This window comes from Tetrao urogallus (genome assembly GCF_951394365.1).
Source record: "Tetrao urogallus genome assembly, chromosome: 5".
Lineage (NCBI taxonomy): Eukaryota > Metazoa > Chordata > Aves > Galliformes > Phasianidae > Tetrao > Tetrao urogallus.
In genome coordinates this window covers 24,512,303-24,530,930 of record NC_136818.1, presented here as the reverse complement: position 1 = coordinate 24,530,930, position 18,628 = coordinate 24,512,303, and positions in this window count along the sequence as shown.

Sequence of the window (18,628 nt, the reverse complement as noted above, 5' to 3'; positions counted from 1 at the left end):
CACTTGTATTCCTCTTCTGTTTATCTTCATATCTGAACTCAGCAACTTGTGCTTTGTGTGAGATGGAGAGTTATTCCAGGCAAAAAACAGCTTTCTCAAAAGCCATGTCAGAACATATTTAACTTTCTAGACAGATCGTGGTGTTCTTAGCTTGCTACTGGGGGTAAGAAAATGCTCAGTTTAGACTGTCTGGTTTGGCCAGTACCTGATTTTAGCAGTAATAATGTAAGTCAGTCTTGCCAACACCAAATTGTTTAAAACAAAATTCTACTTTTTCTAGAAAGAAACTATCTTGGCAATGTTAATCTTGAATGACCTGGCACTTTGGGCCAGCCTGAGTGGACAAAGTGTTCAAGATAAGGCAGTAATAGCTGATATTCTACTACTGTGACTGAATTAGAATTAAATCCTGATAGAGCTTCCATTTAAATACCAATTTTCCTGGTCGTGAATGTTGGTGTCTGGTGAACCATTAAGGGTATATCTTCAGAGGTACAGTTGCATTAACTAGATGCTAGAACTTGTTTCTGCTCTTGGTGGTATTGGCTCCTCACATATGTTAATTCAAGTCCATGTTTGGGTGTTCAGTCCTTTTAAAAAAAACAAAACAACAGACAAACCCCCAAACAAAAGGAATATCTGTAGCTTAACTTGTGATGGCACTTAGTTTGCCACAGTGTTTTGAGAATGCTTTTCAATTGTTTCAAGTACTGTCAATTTTTAAAATAGCTGATATAAGGATATTTGATCCTATTGCTATGTTATGCTTCTTCTTCTTCCCACTCTCTCAACTCACTCTGTGAAGTGTTCCAATTGGAAAATAAAACTTATTCTGTACATTTGTAGGAACGTGTACTACTAGAGTTTTCTTCTCTTAAAGAAGAGAGGATTCAAGGCTGTACACAGAGCCTGAGACAAATCCTCTTCACTCACTGCAGCCCAGGCAAGCCAAAAGGTTGAAAATCAATGCTGTACCAGGCTGTGAATAAGCCTGTATAGCTCAGAGATTAGAAACGTGCAGGGCAAAGTAACTGCTAGGTTCTGGTTCTTGCTCTCAGAGGTTTTCTGACAACAGCTGTTGGGTAAAATAAAAGGCTACAGTTCATGGAGAAACAAAACTACTGGTTTCCAGGGACAAGTTTATGTATTTCCAGTAGGCTCTTGTGGCTTCAGAGGGGCTTGTCTAGTTGTCCCCATAATACTTATAAGCAAAACATAACCAAAGCTATGCTTTAGCCAGAGATAAGTGATTCCCAGCTGTGAAGCTACCTGCTGCCTTTCAGGAGCTAATACTCATCTTGAACCATACAGTAAGGCAGTGGGGGGAGTTCTGGTGTGACCTGAATAGCAGTGCAGGAAGAATGGCTTTGTTAAGGCACTACAACTCAATTTCCCTCAAGAGGGCAGTGACATTCAAAAAATCTTCTTTTTTGCTTGTTACTTTTAGCAGTACATCTGTCTAAATGCCTATAACCTTCTGCCAAGGCCTAAATCAAACTTGCAGAACTCTTAAGTTTCATAGTAGTCTTTTAAAATAAGCAATTTAAGAGACAAATGTATTGTGAAGCTGACAGAAGAAACTGGACAGGTTAGACTTGTGGAATGAGATCTACGTAGCCTTCCCTATGGCCTGCTTGTGAAAACAGGCTATTAGTAACTGCTGTTCAGCTTGGCATGACACTGTTTATATTCATAGTTTGATTTTTTTTTTTTTTTTTTTTTTTTTTTTTTTTTTTCTTCACATATACTGTAGTAGAGTCATAGAATCTTTCAAGTTGAAAGGGATCCTTAAAGGCCATCTGGTCCTACTGCCCTGCACTGAGCAGGGACACCCACAGCTCCATCAGTGCTCAGAGCCCCTCCAGCCTGACCTTTATGTTTGCAGGGATGGCACCCACAGCTCTCTGGGAGTCCTGTGCCACCTCACTGCTCTTATTGTAATAAACTTCCTCCTTATATGCAATCAAAATCTCCTCTCTTTTACTTTGAAACCATTTCCCCTTGTCCCATCACAGCAGACCCTGCTAAAGAGTCTGCCCCATCTTTCTTACAGCCCCTGTAGATGCTGACAGGCTGCTCTCAAGTTTCCCTGAAGCTTTTTCCTCTCCATGCTGAACAGCCCCAGCTCTCAGCCTGTCCTCACAGGGAGGTGTTCCATCCCTTGGGTCATTTTTGGCCCTTCTCTGGATGTGCTCCAGCTGGTCCACATCTCTCCCATACTGAGGACTCCACATCAGGATGCAGCACTCAAGGTGAAGCCTTGCCAGGGGGGAGCAGGGGACATTTACTCCTTGTGCAGCCTCACTGGTTATCCCCACTCATCTCCCTGTCTTCCATGTGCCTTAGCATAGCTTCCACTATTTCATATACTGGTATTTTTCAATTCTATGCTACATATTTATTCATAATTCATATGCTACATAAAGCTCATTGCAAAATTGCACTGTACAGCTTAGGCTAATGGACTTTCTGCTCACTAGTTTCAAATGCATTTAATTATTAACATTATTTTGTAAGTAACAAGGAAACAAATTCTTTAAAACAGCAGCCTTATAACAGCCTTCTGAAGAGATGCTGTCTCTGCTCCCTGTGCTCATCCTTCGGACAGACTTAAGTTGTCAGGCATCCTATCCCTAATACGTGAATTACTTCAGGGTGAAATCATTACCAGTACAAAAATACTGACTGCACATGTATATTTGCCACCAGACATTGAGTGCAAAGTCTAACATGAACCATTGGAGTTTTCTTGACTTCCAACCTTGTAAACAATGTGTAACTTGGACATGTTTGCTCCATATGAGTGCCTGGTAGTCTGGCAATGTATGTACAGTATCTCCTACCTGGTGAATATAGCATTGAGTAATTCTGCCTGTCTGCCTGGACAGGAATGGTTTGTTGTAGCTCTCAGCAAAGTTCTCAACTTAAGTGATGCTGCTGCCTTTACTTTACTGTTACTGTTGCTCTCTTTCCCAGTTCACCCTTCTTTCTTACACTACTTTGCTCCTTTCTCCATAGAAGTCTGTCTGTTGCTCCCTACAGGTCCTCTCCTTGAAAGAAGGAAGCCTGCTGATATTATAAATCTGTACATCAGGATATGTGCCCTCTCCCGTAATGCTGGATTGAAGTATACTTTACTTTCATCATAGATGTGTTTGCTAAACTGTAAAATTTGAAGGAAGAAGGGATCTTTCCAGTGGACTGTTGAGTTGATGAGAGGGTATGGAGTAGATCAGCCAAGCTGAAATACTGCTGTGCTACTGAGGGAGTGCTGTATGTGAACACAGAGGTGAAAATACACATCTGAGCTTGTAGGAGGAAATAATACTCAGAACATATACGTATTTGGGCTGCTTGAAGCTCCTGTTATTTGTGAGTGTCTTTGATGCATGCCACCAGCTATTAGAAAGGAAGGTAGATATCTCCTTGGATGCATTTAGAGGGAGAATATGAGTTTGTTCCGATTTCTTGAAGAACTAAAACCAGGTTTGCTTTCTTTGCAAGTAGAAAAAGCAGTACAAGTGAGATGGGCAGCCTGATTCTGTCGCTTTAGAATAGCGTGTGTGTATATTTGTTGCTGGAAAGGATTTCTTCGGCCAGGGCGAGCAGGGCAGTGTTGGGGCAGTACCCAGCAGGGCTCCCGTAGCTGCTCTGGCTGCAGTGCGGCGCTCGGCCGCGTGGTGGCGCTGTCGGCGCAGGGAGCGCCGTTCCGTGTCCGCTCCACCAGGGAAGCTGGGGAGGAGTGGCTGAGTGTGCGGCGCCGGGAGGAGAGTGGGGCGGCTCTGTGCACTGAGCAGGTAAGGACCGGTGCTTGCATCTGAGGATCGGCCTTTCTGCTGCCGAAAGAAGAGCTGGTCTGGAGAAAGGATGAAATAAAGCCTATGTGTAGCGGTCACTTCCCAGTTTGAATATCCACTTGGTTTTCTAGAGCTAAAATGGGAAAACCCCTTTACTTTTAAGAACTTTTGACGTCTTGCAAAGTGGAGACCAAGTTTTTAGCTCTTGTGTGAGATTTGGAGGATTGGATCAGGCTCCCCCATGCTTTGTTTACCACCTTATGTCATTTCTGCTTCTGTGGTGCCTATGAACCAGAATCAGGGTTGGCTCTCTGTGTTATGTAGCTGTAATGGTCTGAGATGCTCTCTGCCATAAGGTGCTGACAGCTCAAAAGAGGCAGAATGACAGGTAAGTTGCAGTAGCCCTTTTAAGCTGTCACTGATTTCACTGCCTTTACGCAATTCTTTGCAAGTATGTGCTAGCAATGTGACTTCTCATCAGGTATTTCCTTGATAAGAATCTACCCCAACCTTGTGTTCCTTGCTTTGATGTGGTTGCCTGACCCTACTGCAAATGCTAAGTCCATTTCTAGGGATTGTATGTTGCCAGTTAAGTTTGGCCCCATTTTCTACATGGGAAACTTCTGGGCAGAGTCATTGCAACCTGGAAGGTAGCACCTGCAATGCCTAAAGTGGGACAGGTCCTTGCAGGTGCTAAAACATGATCACTAGGTTCACATCCCTCACGCTGGGAGAGGGGGGGTTGTAGATGTGGCTTCTCCTTGAATGAAGCCCAGGAAGGCTCAGTTTTATTACCACTAGGCTTTTTTCCCTGGGCTCCCAAAGCAGAAGTAGAGCAAGGACTTTTAAGCGCTCCTGTTGGGTAGCGAATTGTACAACACTTATTGCAAACGCAGAGTTTGCAGGTTGCAACAGTGATGGTGCAGAATATACTGAAGATAGGGCTTGCAAAGAAAACTGGACGTGGGGAAGAGTAATTTTTGCGTGCTGCAGGGCCTGCTGGAGGAGACTGGGAGATGCCAATGTTTGTAGGTAATGAAGTCCCTGCAAACAAAAGGAGGGAAAACCCAGGTTATGTTGAGGTTTCCCATAGCAACACAATACTTTTCCTGGAAATCTCAAATGATGAGATCTAATCTATGTGCTGTTTAACTCTTGCGTGCAAAGCCTTCTCCTCTCTCAGCTTACCTGCAGTTCCTATATCCTCCCCAGCAACGAGCGTGCTGCCACTGCCCAAAAGTTTCTGCGTGTGTTTAGAGAGTTCATCAATGCACCCTGACTTGACTTTGTGTCTAGCAAGTGCTTGGCAGAGCCTCAGTTAAAGGGAATGAGCACCCATGGAGCTGGGCACGATGCAGGGTGTTGTACAAGCCTTCGCTATTGCCATGAGCATGATGTTATTGTGGCTTGCTGATGCTTGCAAGCTCAGTGCTAAGCTGATGGTACATCTCAGAGCTCCCATCTGATGACGACTGGTTAAAAACCAGTAAGCCAGGTATATGAGAGCAGATAAGAAGCGGTGCTTAAACCATCAGCTCTTACTGAGCCACCCCCCCTCTTCCAACACGTCTTCCATCTCCTCGCCTTCCTCCTGACAGCCACCTGTTCAACTCCTGACCTGTTTGTAAAAATCTGCACGCCATCTATCAGAGGGATACGAGCTTACTGGCTTCTGTTCCGTGGGCATTAAGTAAATTATTTCTTTAAGATCATATGGCAGATCTATAATTAATTAAACCCTCCATGATATTAGCGCGAAATAATTTAGCCTTTCTAAAAAGGTAAATGTAATTTGCCGATCTGGTATTTGGAAGAATGCTTTCCCCCAAAATCAATTCCTTTAGTTTCCAGAGAATAGAAATGAGAAGCAATCTCATTTTAATTATATCTCTTTATTGCTAACAAAGGAATGATTTATGCAATTAAATTAACTGGCTAGAAAATTATTCTCAGCTGGGCTGTCCTAATTCTTTGCTTTCTGAATTGCAGGCTCTTACACTTGGCTATGTAGATTAATTTTTCTGATATGCAAACAATGCTCCTTGTGTTCATTTTGAACATTTCCTTATTCACGGCTCCCGTTTTCTTGGTGTCAATGACATGAGTAATATTTGTGCGCTGCTGAGCTCCGATTCAGGCTTTTTTTTTCTTTAATGTAGAAAGATGGGGAGGGGGAATCTTTTCTTTTGAACCTCGTGATTGCCATTGCAGAGCAAGATTGTGGAGCTCTCTTATCTATTGCTGCGAAACGGCAGCAGGAACACAGAGCTGCAAAGATGTCAGAGGATGCGAACTTCTGAAGGGAAATGCAGAGGAGACAGGTGTATTTGCAGCTGCTGTTAGGAAAGCATTCTTTATGTGCATCTTCCTGTAGATGGGTGAAAAGCTGAAACGCGAGGGAGAAATCTGCCTCGTGTTGTTTGCAGGCTTAAGCAGGAAAGGGATTAGCTTGTGGTGGCTGGCCAGAATGCTGGCAGGGGAATGTTTGGGCTGAGGGGAAAATGACTGAGTAAAAAGACATTGTGAGCGTGTGCCAACACAGCCTGACATCCTTCTGAATGGGCACTGGTGTAATCTCCTGGTTTAAAACAGCAGTGAACATATTGCAGAGCACGTGTTAGCTCTGGCTGAGCCGTCCTGCCCTGCATCAGGAAAGATGTGTCAGCTGGTTGGTGTGTGGTGTGCTGGCACTCTCAGGCTGCCATCAGATGGTTTTGAAATGGGGGGGGGGGGGGGGGGGGGAAGAGAAGAGTTTTTTTTGCCTGGGTTTATGGGGTTTTGCGTCCCTGGGTGTATGGGGTTTTGGGTGTGGGAAGGTCTGTGCCATTGGGGCCCAGGGGGTCTGAGCTGCTTGATAGGAGGGATTGAGCTATGGTTGGGATGGGAAGGTGCTCTCAGACTCGTTCCTTTGAGCAGAGGTCAATCATGGGGATTCCCCAGGCTGATAACTGCTGGGTGAGTGGATGTTGGCGTTACCCTTGAGGATGTCCCTGTAAAGGCAGCGTTAGGAAGAGCCACTCTCATAGAACATGTGCTGAGTGCTGCTCTGAGTGCCTTGCCTTGTACAGGAACGTATAGCTTTGTGTGTGTAGCAATTGGACAGATCAATACAATGAGAAAGGTTCCACCTTCTCCAGTGGCAGCCAGCCCTTAATTGAGGTCTAAGAGAGGTGCAGCCAGGCTCCACTCCTGGTCACACACATGAATTGCCTTCACCTGTGCTCCCAGGGCTTACCTGGACCTTTCCCCAGGTGCTCAATCAGTGCTTCAGACTGGGACTCAGCAGTTCCCATACAATGTGTTTGAGGGCGTTTTTGGGGCCAGTTCAGCAGTCTGTGGGGCAGGCTTTGAGTTCAGGTGATCTAGACAAACTGAAGGAATGGTTGGAAGTCAAGAAGATGAAATTCAGACCAAAAGCTACCCTTAGGGTGAAGAAGGGATTGTGGTTCATGGCGATTCCCAGCGAAGTCAGAGTGGTGCTCCTTTAAAAAAAAAAAAGTAATCCTGTTCCTGGAAGTATTGATAGGAGCATCATGTGCAAGTGTTGAGGAGGAGGCACAGCTACTCTGTGTCATTTGGTGATGAAGTAGAGGCTGGTCCAGAAGTGGGAAAGGACCAGGAAATCATGACCAATGGTGTAAGTAATGACAAATCTTACTGCAGGAGGACTAACAACTTCATATAAATGGAGAATTAAGGGGAGAATTAAGAGGAGAATTAAGAGGAGGAGAATTAATGGAGTAAGGGAGAATTTAAGTCACTACTAAGAAACCTTAACCATAAGGTACAGCACTTGACACTTGCATGTTGGCTGGCCAGGTAAAACCTTGGGCCCAATGGACGTGTCCTGTATCCTCCCAGTTCCACTGGCTTCTATTCTTAATACAGCAACACTGAGCTTTCCTTCTGCCCTGGGATGCTGTGTTCTCTGCAGCCTGTGTGGGTAGATGGTGTAGTACTTCTTTAGCTTCTGATCCTCTACCTGGAAGGTAGGAGGTTGCTTCATAGAGTCATAAGGGATGGAATGGACCATCCTGTCCAACCACCCTGCTGAAGCATGTTCCTTAGGGTTGTTCTGCACAGCAGCTCCTGAAGCAGTGTTGAAATTCTTGTCTGCAATCTGAGTTCTGGACTCCTAAAAGGAAATAGGAGTGAGTTGCCACCAGATCATCTGATAGAATTAATCACCTCTCCATGGACCAGTTCCCAAATGTGGCAGGATTTAATTTCACGCTGAGTGATATCCAGATAAAAAGTTGTCTTTGTTGGCAGTTGTAGGGAAGCTGTTAGGTCAGGGCTTGAGCTGGTGATTGAGCACCTGGTGAAGGGCTGTGGCTCGCCCAGCAAGTACAGGCAGATTGTTTGCACCTGTGCTCCCCACTGAACCAGAAGTGTAGACTTAGGGTGAAGCCCCCTAGGCTCACTGATGGGCAAGCTACTGAAGGGAGAGCATCTCTTGGACCTGGGCTGCTCCCTGGGGAGGAGTGTTGCGCAGCCAGAGAGCCCCACCACTGCTTGGGTGAGTTCCACTCTTCCTTCTCTATGTGACTGTGGACCTACCTGCAAATACTTTGCCTGTTAACATCAAGAAGCAGTTTTGCTATTTCATGAGCAGAACAACGGTATAGAAAAATCTTGTGTTCTAGAGAGATCCCTAGATGTTGTACTGAGAGACATGGTTTAGTGGGAAATACTGGTGATAGAACTGTTGGACTGAATGATCTTAAGAGGCCTTTTCCAACCTTGGTGATTCTATGATTCTATGACAGGTGGCCATTCTCCCTGTGAGAAGGTTCCCTGTGTGGAGTTTGAAGGCCATGTCCATTTTTCCATAGCTTACTTTAAATACAGGAAAGATAGCTGGATAGCCCTGTCTTGCCCTTGTTTTACTCTTTGCTGTTGTGTTTTATCCATTATTTTTGTTTAGAAAGGCTAAGATGTGCTCATCTATCTGTGCTCAGATTCTGTTCCTGAATCTAGTGAAGCAACACACAGCTGAAATCAAGATATGGCTGTGTTTTCTACCTTGTTTTCCACCTCACCATTCATTGTAGCACAGAATGCAGGCAAGCTGATAGGACACGACCCACTCCTGGTAAATCTATGCTTTGTGTTAGCAGCCACCCGTTGTCCATCCTGCCTACGTACCAAGTAAAGCACTGTTGCTCAGGAATCTCCCACCCAGGTTGGGCACTGAGGTGGGCCCTCTCCTTCCATCTCCCTGCTTCAGGCAGATAACCCTCGTTTTTCTTTTTTTTGTGTGCTTTTCCTCCTCCATACCAACTCCTTCTACAAGAATGTTAGTGTCTAGGTCTGTCTTAGCACACAGTTGGCTGCCCTACTGCTTCTAAAGGGCTTTTGCAACATTTTAAATATGCAAATAATAATAATAATTATTATTACTGGTAGTAATGGGAGCAGCATGGGATTTCTTTGTTTTTTTTTTTTTTTTTCCCTTAGATTTCTCTGTCCTCTGCAGATGCCACTTTAATGCAAATCAAACTTTGCGGCTCGTGTTACCTATTGAAAAATAGTTTCAATTAGAAATTCAATTACACTGTCTTGGGGGGATGGATCTGACAGTTTCTTTGAATTTTGTGTGTTATAGAAGGCTCCGAAGTGCCATAAATCTGCTAATTGATTTCTGTACCTGTAATGTTTGATTAGGTGTATTTTATTGTCTTCTTGGTTTTAATTAACCCCAGGCTTGTCAAAATGCTTCCACTGACAAAGGATGTATGATGAACTGAGATAAACTCTATTAACAGCGGCTGACTTTTGTCAGTAATTGCTATCAGGCATAAGAGTTATTAGAAATTATCGCAGACAAAAAGAAACTGTACTTTTGGTAACAACTTTTATGGGTTGCTATAAATCTGCTGATTGCCCCCTACACGCGGGAGATAAGCAACTGTGAATGACAAGGGGTCTGGAGGAAAATCCATCATTTCCTAGCTGCCTTATAAATATTAAGAGTGACAAAATGGGAAGAGTTATGAAAGTCTGAGCGCTGAAAATTGAATGGATGCTAATGTGCCTAAACTTGTCCCCATTAGAGACGGCGAGGGCCGTGGAGACAAGGGCACCGCTGCCCCGCAAAGCTGCTGCATTTTGGTGGAGCAGAGCTGTGACAGGCTGATGGTATATTGAGATCTTTCTTCAGAGCCCTTGGTTGGAGTACAAATTGGGGCTGTTACCACCTGGAGGATGGCCGTGGTTGGGGAGGGCACCTAACAGAGTCCCTTGGCAGCAGCTGGAGGACTGAGGCGAGCAGAGGGATCGACAGACTAATGATGCTCTTGTCCAAGTAGCAACTGCAGAAATGAGTTGAGACAAATCTGCTGAGCACAGAGGTGCTTTGCAATGCTGTTTGTATGGTCTGCTTTTGGGAAGGCAGTGGCTAGCAGTCTCTTAGGCAAACTGGGAAAGAAGAGCTTGAATCCCTTTGTAATGTATCTGGTTATAGGCACTTTGTTTGTCTAACATATTTAAGCAGTAACATATATGAACATAAGTGGAATAATCAGCATATTTCTAGCTGACTTGCAGCTTCGTGGACACGGACCTGTTGGAGCATGACCAGAAGAGAGCAATGAAAACGACCCGAGGGATGGAGCACCTCCCTATGAGGATGGGCTGAGAGCTGGGGCTGTGCAGCCTGAAAGAAGACTCCAGGGAAATGTGGGAGTGGCCTTTTGTTATCTAAAGGGGAGCTGTAAGAAGGACGGGGACAGAGTCTTTAGCAGAGTCTGCTGTGATAGGGCAAGGGGATGTGGTTTCAGAATGAAAGAGGGGACATTTAGATTGGATGTAAGGAAGAAGTTAATTCCAGTAAGAGCAGTGAGGCAGTGGCACAGGATGTCCAGAGAGCTGTGGGTAAGCCATCCCTGCAGACATCAAGATCAGGCTGGATGGGCTCTGAGCACTGATGGAGCTGTGCGTGTCTCTGTTCAGTGCAGAGCAGATGGCCTTTAAGGGTCCCTTCCAACTAAAGCATCTCAGATTCATCTGTTTTGAATCTATGCCCTTGTCTGGTCTCTGGACCTTAAGTTTGTCCCAAGCACTGTGCAAGTGGGGTGCTGGTTTGGCCATAGTCCTGTACAGTCCCTCCCATATCAGAGCAGACAGTAAACCTTGCAAAGGACACTCTTTGTCAGCAGTCACTTTGTAAATGCTTAATAGATCTGTCTTAAGCTTAAGTTCCCTCTGATCTTCGTTGTCTTTACTGCATTTTTGAGGAACTCTCACAGTGACATAGCAACAGCTTGTGTCTGTGCATTTAAAAAAAGGAGGAGTGGAGCCTTCTAGAGGTCACTGGAAGCCCTAAAAGCTGTTTGATCTAACACTGTTAGAATGTGTGCTGTGTTATTTATATCCTCTGATGCTTGAAACAGCTCTGGAGCTTGTGAGGTGTGAGATTGCCACTTTGCAGCATTAGTTTCACCTGAAACAGACCTTCAAATGGTGGTGGCTTTTTGGAGCAGTCATTTTTCTTCTTGAGCACTGCAGCATCTGAGTGGTTGGTGTAGATGTACTGCTGTGTATGGGTGTGCTAGGGTAAAGGGGTACATCCCAGCAAGGGAAAAACAGTCCTGCTGATCCTCACGGAAGAGGCAAGAAGCCTCAGCATGCCTCAGTCCCTGCTTGCTGAGCTTCATTCCCATGCAGGCATCACCTGGAGGTGTCCTGCATCTTGCCAGCTTCCTAAGGACCACGTGGCTCCAAGTGAGCTCTTGGCTGGTTTCTGCAGCCCTAGCTGGAGGTATTGCTGTGTGGTTTCCTATGGAGCTCTCTGGAAGGATGCCCTCTGGTAGCTGAGAGCTGTGATCTGCCTTGACGCTTTGCGGGTTATCAGAAGAGTCCCGGACATCCCATAACGTGCGATATGGGAATGTGAGCTGAGATCTGCAGAGGCAGCTGAGGATGCCCCGTGTTGAGACAGGTCTTTTGGCCTCAGTGTTTCGAAAGCACTTCTGTTCTCTTGACAGTTCAGACAGATATGCTGTGTGCTATGCGAGCACTGCACCGCTGCCTTGCAACTCTCATACAGCACTTGTTAGCTCCCCTCGCCTTCGGGGGCAGTTGGTGTGTTTAGTAGTACATCCATCTTTCTGTTTGTCTTGGTTCTATGGCTCTGTTTAAGAGTTTCCATGCGAGTCTTGCGTGTGTGAGTGCACATATATCTATATTCCCTCTTGGGGTATGTAGAAAACAATCCATTTAGAAGCCAGGTGTCCTTGTCTCTCTTGGCATCTGGTTAAATATCAGTGAAGTTGGAGAAGGTAAATCCTGAGATGCTTAAACAACGGCTTGGGTTGTGAAGCCCTTAGCTTCATCTGATGAGATTTGAAGGTCACGGTGGTTGCCTGCGTGTGAAAGATGTGTCCTTATTCCCACTAGATAAAACAGACCGAAGTGATCCATTTTAAAGGGTCCCCGCACGGAGCTGGGAAGCGATGTGTGCTTCAGCCCGCTGAGACCAGAGGTCGCTGTTGAACTGGAAATGGAGAACCCCTCTCTTTTTTTTTTTTTTTTTTTCCAGAGCCACTTTCTCTCCATTGTGTCCCTCTCTTCACCTGGTCCGTTAATAGCTCTGTTTTCCTTTCCTTAAAGAAAAAGATTCCTCTCTCAAGAGCATGGAAAGTAGGCTTTGGCAAATGAGGGACTGAACACATGCAGTTGGAGGACAGGGTGTTGTGGTTGGGCTGCGTCAGCAGTTGGGTCTCACCCCACGTGTCCTGCCAGTACCCCACAGTCTAAACCTGCGGCTTCTCAATTTCATTCATGACTGGTCCTCAGCATGGCTGCTCTTTTAGCCCTGCTGGCTGCCTGTGGGAGGAGAAACTTAAGTAGCACGGGCAGCAAAGCATCAGCTGTGGTGGTGGAAGGATGAAATGGTTGTGGTCTTGTAGGTGATGGGATCTCCCTTCTGACTGCATGTCTGGGGGAATGAGGTGGGGCAGAACCAGACGTGCTTTTGGACAGCACTCATGAAAGTAAGACGCTGCAGGAAAGGAGCACGGATGGGAGCAATGCCCACTGGCTGTGTTCAGGTGGGCCGTGCAGTATTTTTCAGTGGTGGGGTACAAACAGCTGTATCAGTTCCACTCCAAATTGGCTAAAAATGCTCAAGCTCCCTTTCTGAATCTCTGTAATATCCCATAGGTCGTAATTTGTCTGCAGCAAGTAGCGCAGGTAAATTAGCATCTTATGTCAGCATTCCTTACTGCTTGAAAATACCTTGGCTTTTAATTAAATTGCTTCTCTCTGGAGAAAAAGCAAATGAGAGCTTCCAGCAGCGATGATGGACACTTGTTCTCTTCTTCAGGAGAATGCTAAAGCCATCCTGCTGCCAGGCCTTGGCCAGGTGGGACATCCATGGCAGCAAGAGCTTAAGAGGCAAATCGTGCATCACCTCCCCCTCCCCCCCCCCCCCCCACAACCCTTGATTGAGTATTCACAGCATACTGATGTGCAGCAGCATGTTCTCAATCGATTTACTATAGCCAATACTTATTAATAATAGATATGAAACAGACAAGATGGGAGCCTTCTGATGTTGTAGATAAATATGGATCTGTTCACTCCCCCCAAAATCTGCGGTCTGTTCTCAGGAGAGCCACAAATCCTTACTTATAATCTTAGTCTTTTGCCTGGACTTGTAATATTAATGTTTGTTATTGGCAGAAAGAGGTCTTTCATTAGTCCTGCTAGCCCTAATTGGGCTAGATCAATGTGATGTGGTTATTTTGGCAGACCCCATGCTGTTGGCTATGCAGTCCCACCAATACGGCTCTCAAGGATGCTGTTACCCAGGCTGGTATGGAGCTGTCCTGGGATGGAGCTCTGCATTGGGACTGTAGGAAGCAGGGTGGCATCTTAAATAATTTGCAGCATCCTGCAGTGTTGCTACCCGAAAGGTCTGAGTTAATGATCCAGTTGACTTGCAAGTCAGCTGCGTGTCAATAGAAATTAATATTCACTGATGAGCCAGTGAGAGATTAGCTGTGGCTGTCAGGAGGAGAAGGTTCCTTTCTTTGGTACAACAAGCTGACTTGTAGCTGGAAGCTGATGGCCGTGGTAAGTGTCTCCCTGCAGTAGGATGCTGTGTGGAGGGCACTGCTGTTAGTAAATTGACTGTTTAAGCTGTGTTTAACCCAAAGAACCGTTGTGTCCATAGCCTGCTGGATGCATGGATGGGTATTGGGTGGCTGAGAGTGGTTTCTTGGCCACCTGCAGGGTAACTTTGAGATCTCTGCTTTTAAGGGTGTGTCTTTTTTTCTTCCTTGTTGGATTGTGCTGAGCTGCACCTGAGGCAGGCAGTTGCCCATCAGCCCTGGGAATCCCAGGGATGCATCAATCCTGGATGTGTTCTAACAGGGAGAGCAGCATGTCCCATCTCTTCCTGCTGCTGCTGAGCATTAGTAGGGACTGGTGTGGGTAAATAGGCACATGACAAGTCCTGGAGCAAGGCTCCTGGCCCTGCTTTTTACTTTCCAGGGCCCTATGAGGGATGTTACAACATCCCCAGGCTATCCATCTCCTGTGGCTTCTTTCTTGTACATCCAGTATTTAGCAAAATTCCTCTAACAGCCTTTATGGTCTTAGCCCAGTTTCTTTCAAAAGTGCCATATGCTGTGAGCTTTGGGGAGGGATTAAGAGCATGAGAAGTCTGCACTTGTAAATCCCATGGAAAGGAAACGTGGCAATCTGAGTGCCTGCAGGCAAGGAAGAGAGGGATTTTGTCACTGCTTTGGTTTTGGGACAGAAAGACTTGCACCCTTCCCAAATTTAAGGCTGCCTCCTTCAGCAAGGATTGTTCCTGATCAGAGGGAAAGCGAGAGGAATCTCATTTGCTGTTTTGTTGTCTTATCGTGTGATGCTCTGAGAGGCTTCTAACACAAAGAAATAATGAGGCCATGTAGAAGATGATGAATTCCAAAGGAAAACCAGGTGCTGTGGAGGGTGACTCGAGCCTCCTGCTGAGTAACCAGTTCTTTCCACTTCAGCATGAGATCTGTCCCAGTCATTAGGGAGACTTGTGCGGGGGGGGGGGGGTGAGTCAGTCAGCCAGGTGCTTTCTTCTGTATCACTGTACTGACATGTCATGAGAGGTAACATCCTCTGGTTGAGCATTAAGGCTTGACACTAGAGGTTAAACTGGAAGAGGTAAGACAGATTCAGAGACAACATCCTGGCAGCTTCCCTGGTTATTTGGGATCCTGGAGTTCAGGGCTTCTAACATAGCACTGAAATCCATGGGTGCTCATAGAGAGGGGCATGCTCTCCAGTATGGGAGGCTGTAGTGCCTGCTGCCCAGTGATGTCCTGGCTGATCAGGAGATGGAGCAGCGGTGAGAATGCCTCCATCTGGATGAGAATCTGTCTTTGTAGCTCTGGGAAGACTTCTTGTACTGAAGCTGAAATAGCAGAAGACAGGCATTTCTTAGGTACGCACAGGGGAGCTGTGCAGAGTTGCATAAATTAAAATGGGAAGCACTTTTTCTCATGTGAAATACCTGATCTTTGGTCTTGTGGTTTTGGTAGCCCTGGGCAGGGAGTGGTGCATCACAGCACTGGGATGGTGAATGAGGAGGGCTGCGGTATGAGTTTATTTTGCGTTTAGAGAGGGCTTTGGTGTGCTTTGTCCTTCAACCACAGCTTGCAATGATGGAGGCAGTTCTGAGAAGCAGGATCCTGAGGTCAATTAGTGAATGAGCAGGAATAAGAAAATGGAGGTTGAAAAAGAGTCAAAGATATTTACAGCCTGCATGGCCTTCCTTCCCTCTCCTGGTGCTTTATTTTTAATGGCTTGCTGCTTTTACCTCTCTTTGTTTAATGAATATGTTGCTGAGTTATTGGAAGCACAAACTGCATCCAAAAGCAGGACACTCAGGGTTTATTATATTCATATAACTCAAAAACAGCCAAATTGATTTTTTTTTTTTTTTTTTTTTTTTTTTTTTCTCTTTCTCTCTCCTTCTCCATCTCATCTTTAAATCTTGCAGTGGGTTTCATAGTAGTGACAGATATGACACTGACAACACTGGAGATGGAGAAGCCATGTGTAGGTAATGACCCTCTCTGTGCCCTGTGCCTGCTTTGCTTTTAGCCACCTTTCCTTGGAGCTTGGTGCAGATCCAGCTCTTGGCTGCCTGTTTGATGTCCCACTCCCTGATGCCACTTCTGGGCTGCTCTTTCCCACTCAGTTACCAGCAGGACTTCAGGCTGATGCAGCTGCCTGCTCTCATATGGCTGGGCTTTGGAGGGAGTAGGCAGCTTGAGTCCTTGCTGCACAGAGGGGGAACTGGCAGCTCTGTAAAGGTGGCTGGAGCCCACAGGGTGCCTTCTGTCCCTTGGAGATGGGCAGCCCTGCCTTTATGCCACCTTGCTGCTTTTTCCTCCTGTGCTCTCTGCTTACCTGAGAGAGCGGGACTGTACCTGGGAGGGTCTCTTGGGCTTTTATTTGGTGGGAGGTTGATAGCAGGAGGCTCTTTCTGGTATAAAAGGCTATTTGATTCTTAGTCTTGCTCCTGTCTGTTCAGGAGGAATTGATGAGCAACACTTTGCCCTCCTCTGCAGAGCAGGGTTTCTCAGCTCTCTAGGCTGGCTGTTCTGACGTGATAAGTTTCCTGGAAGCTGCAGCTACCCCACTTGTCCAATGGGCATCCTGTAGGTGTGCCTGTTCGTTGTAGGGGAGTTGGACTGGGTGGCCTTTGGGGTCTCTTCCAACTCAATCGATTCTGTGATGGGAGTGTGGCTACAGAGGCATCCTTGTTGTCCTCTATGATGGAAAAGGAAGGGGAGGAGAAAAGCAAGAGGAAAGGAGATGTTCGTTCCCAGCGGGAAATAAAGGACTTCACCCTCAGTGCGAGACAACGAGAGGTTTTCATCTCAGCTCTGGTTAATGAGGGCATTTTGATCTACAATAGTTGACTGCAGAAAGAGCCCCCCTGGTAAAGGGGGAAGGGACATCCTGGGGGAGAGGGTCGCTGAATATGCATGGCCCCGGGTCTCTTTGTTTAGCTGATATCTGACTATATTTATTCTTCTAGATTACACATTCTGACTGCGGAACAAAGGGCTGGCAGGAGCTGCTCTCTTGTGCTTAATAATTTGAGTGAATTTACATTTCAATGCAGCCCTGCGCCACTTCCCACCCCCCATGGAAAGAGCAGAATTTCCCTGTTGTGGGGAGGGGGGGGGGGAGGGGGGTGAACTGAAACTCCCACCCCAATGGCCAGGCTGGGAGATTTATTGATATTCCGCTCTGAATTTATTCCTAGCAAATCCTGTGTGTGTGTGCATGCCCACCCGCCCGGTGCAGAGATGTTTGCTTCCCTACCACCTTCCTCCACCACTCGTTCAGATCCTCCCTGCCGAGTGCTGTGATACAGCCTCAAGTAATTAACCATCCACAGTACAGCAAGTACCTGGCTAGGCAGGAGTGTGAAAACACATCTACACCTAATGGGAACTGGATGGAAGGTTTCCAGTTTGAGTGACACGTGGGAAGCTGTGAAGTGACAAAGATAGAGTTAGCCATTGCCAAAACTCCTCAAATGTACCCTGCTTTCCATGCAGTGTCCTTTGCACTTGGCCTTGGGGCCTGAGGGTGCCAAAAAAACATTGTTTGCTGAGTCAGGATAGGGTCACAGAGGGGTCTGGAGGTGGAGAAGTTTCTCACTTCTGTTCGACCAGGTTTGGATCTCTGCCTGTAATGTAGGTTTGTAGTTTGAGCCCATCTCATGTTTCTGAGTTCTCTCTGTTCTGCATCCTCAGGTTAATCTGCAGTGACAGAACAAGGGGAAATGGCTTTAAATGGAAGAGGGTAGATTTGGAGTGGATATCGGGAAGAAATTCTTTACTGTGAAGGTGGTGAGACACTGGAACATGTTGCCCAGAGAGGTTGTGGATGCCCCCTCCTTGGAAGCATGTAAGGCCAGGCTGGATAGGGCTATGAGCAACCTGGTCTGGTGGTAGGCGTCCCCACTTATAGGGAGCTAGAACTAGATGGTCTTAAAGGTCCCTTCCAACCCAATCCATTCTATACAAGTGTGGCTCTGTGTGCTGGTGTAGGATCCTGGGCCATGTACACACCAGTGTGCTCTGCTAGCTGCCAGCCAGCTCTTCCAGAGCCACAGTCCTGTGGTTTAATAGTTGCACAGTCCCACATCAGCTCACGTGGTGCAAGATGAGTCAGGTCCCCCTGCTCTAGAGACTGAAGAGCAGGTCAGGATGGATGGAGCAGCCTCAGGTGGGTGAGTCCAGCAGCCGCTCCTACTGACTCGTTTCATTTTCTTGGGGTGCTCAGGGAATGATGTACTTTTGTTCTGAATCCTTTCCTTGCCTTCTCTTTCCTTCTTTTGAGTCTACATGAGGACACACAAGCACAACAGGGCTCCACGGAGCTTCAGTCTAAAGGGTAAATCAGTGGGTGGTTGTCGGTAATTGTCTCAAACACTCACTGGAACAAGAAAATGTGTTTTAATGGATAAATATATACACTTATTTTTTCATTTATATTGCACTGTGTGCAGGCAGGAGCAGAGATACGTATATATGTTATGTATCACACATATACCCAGTCTGTGGTATACGTGAATGCAATGCAGCATTAAAACAAGGTTTTTCGCTCCTCTTAATTACCTAATTATATTGATTTTTTTTCTACATCCTGTACATTTTGGTTTTATCTGAACTTTACAGAAGGTGTAAGCAATACACATCTTGTCACATCCCATTTTCACACTAGCGCTGTTGCTGTATGAACCATTGCTAGAAATAAAACAAGACTAGAATAGTCAGCCATCTGTCTGGAAAGCACATGCG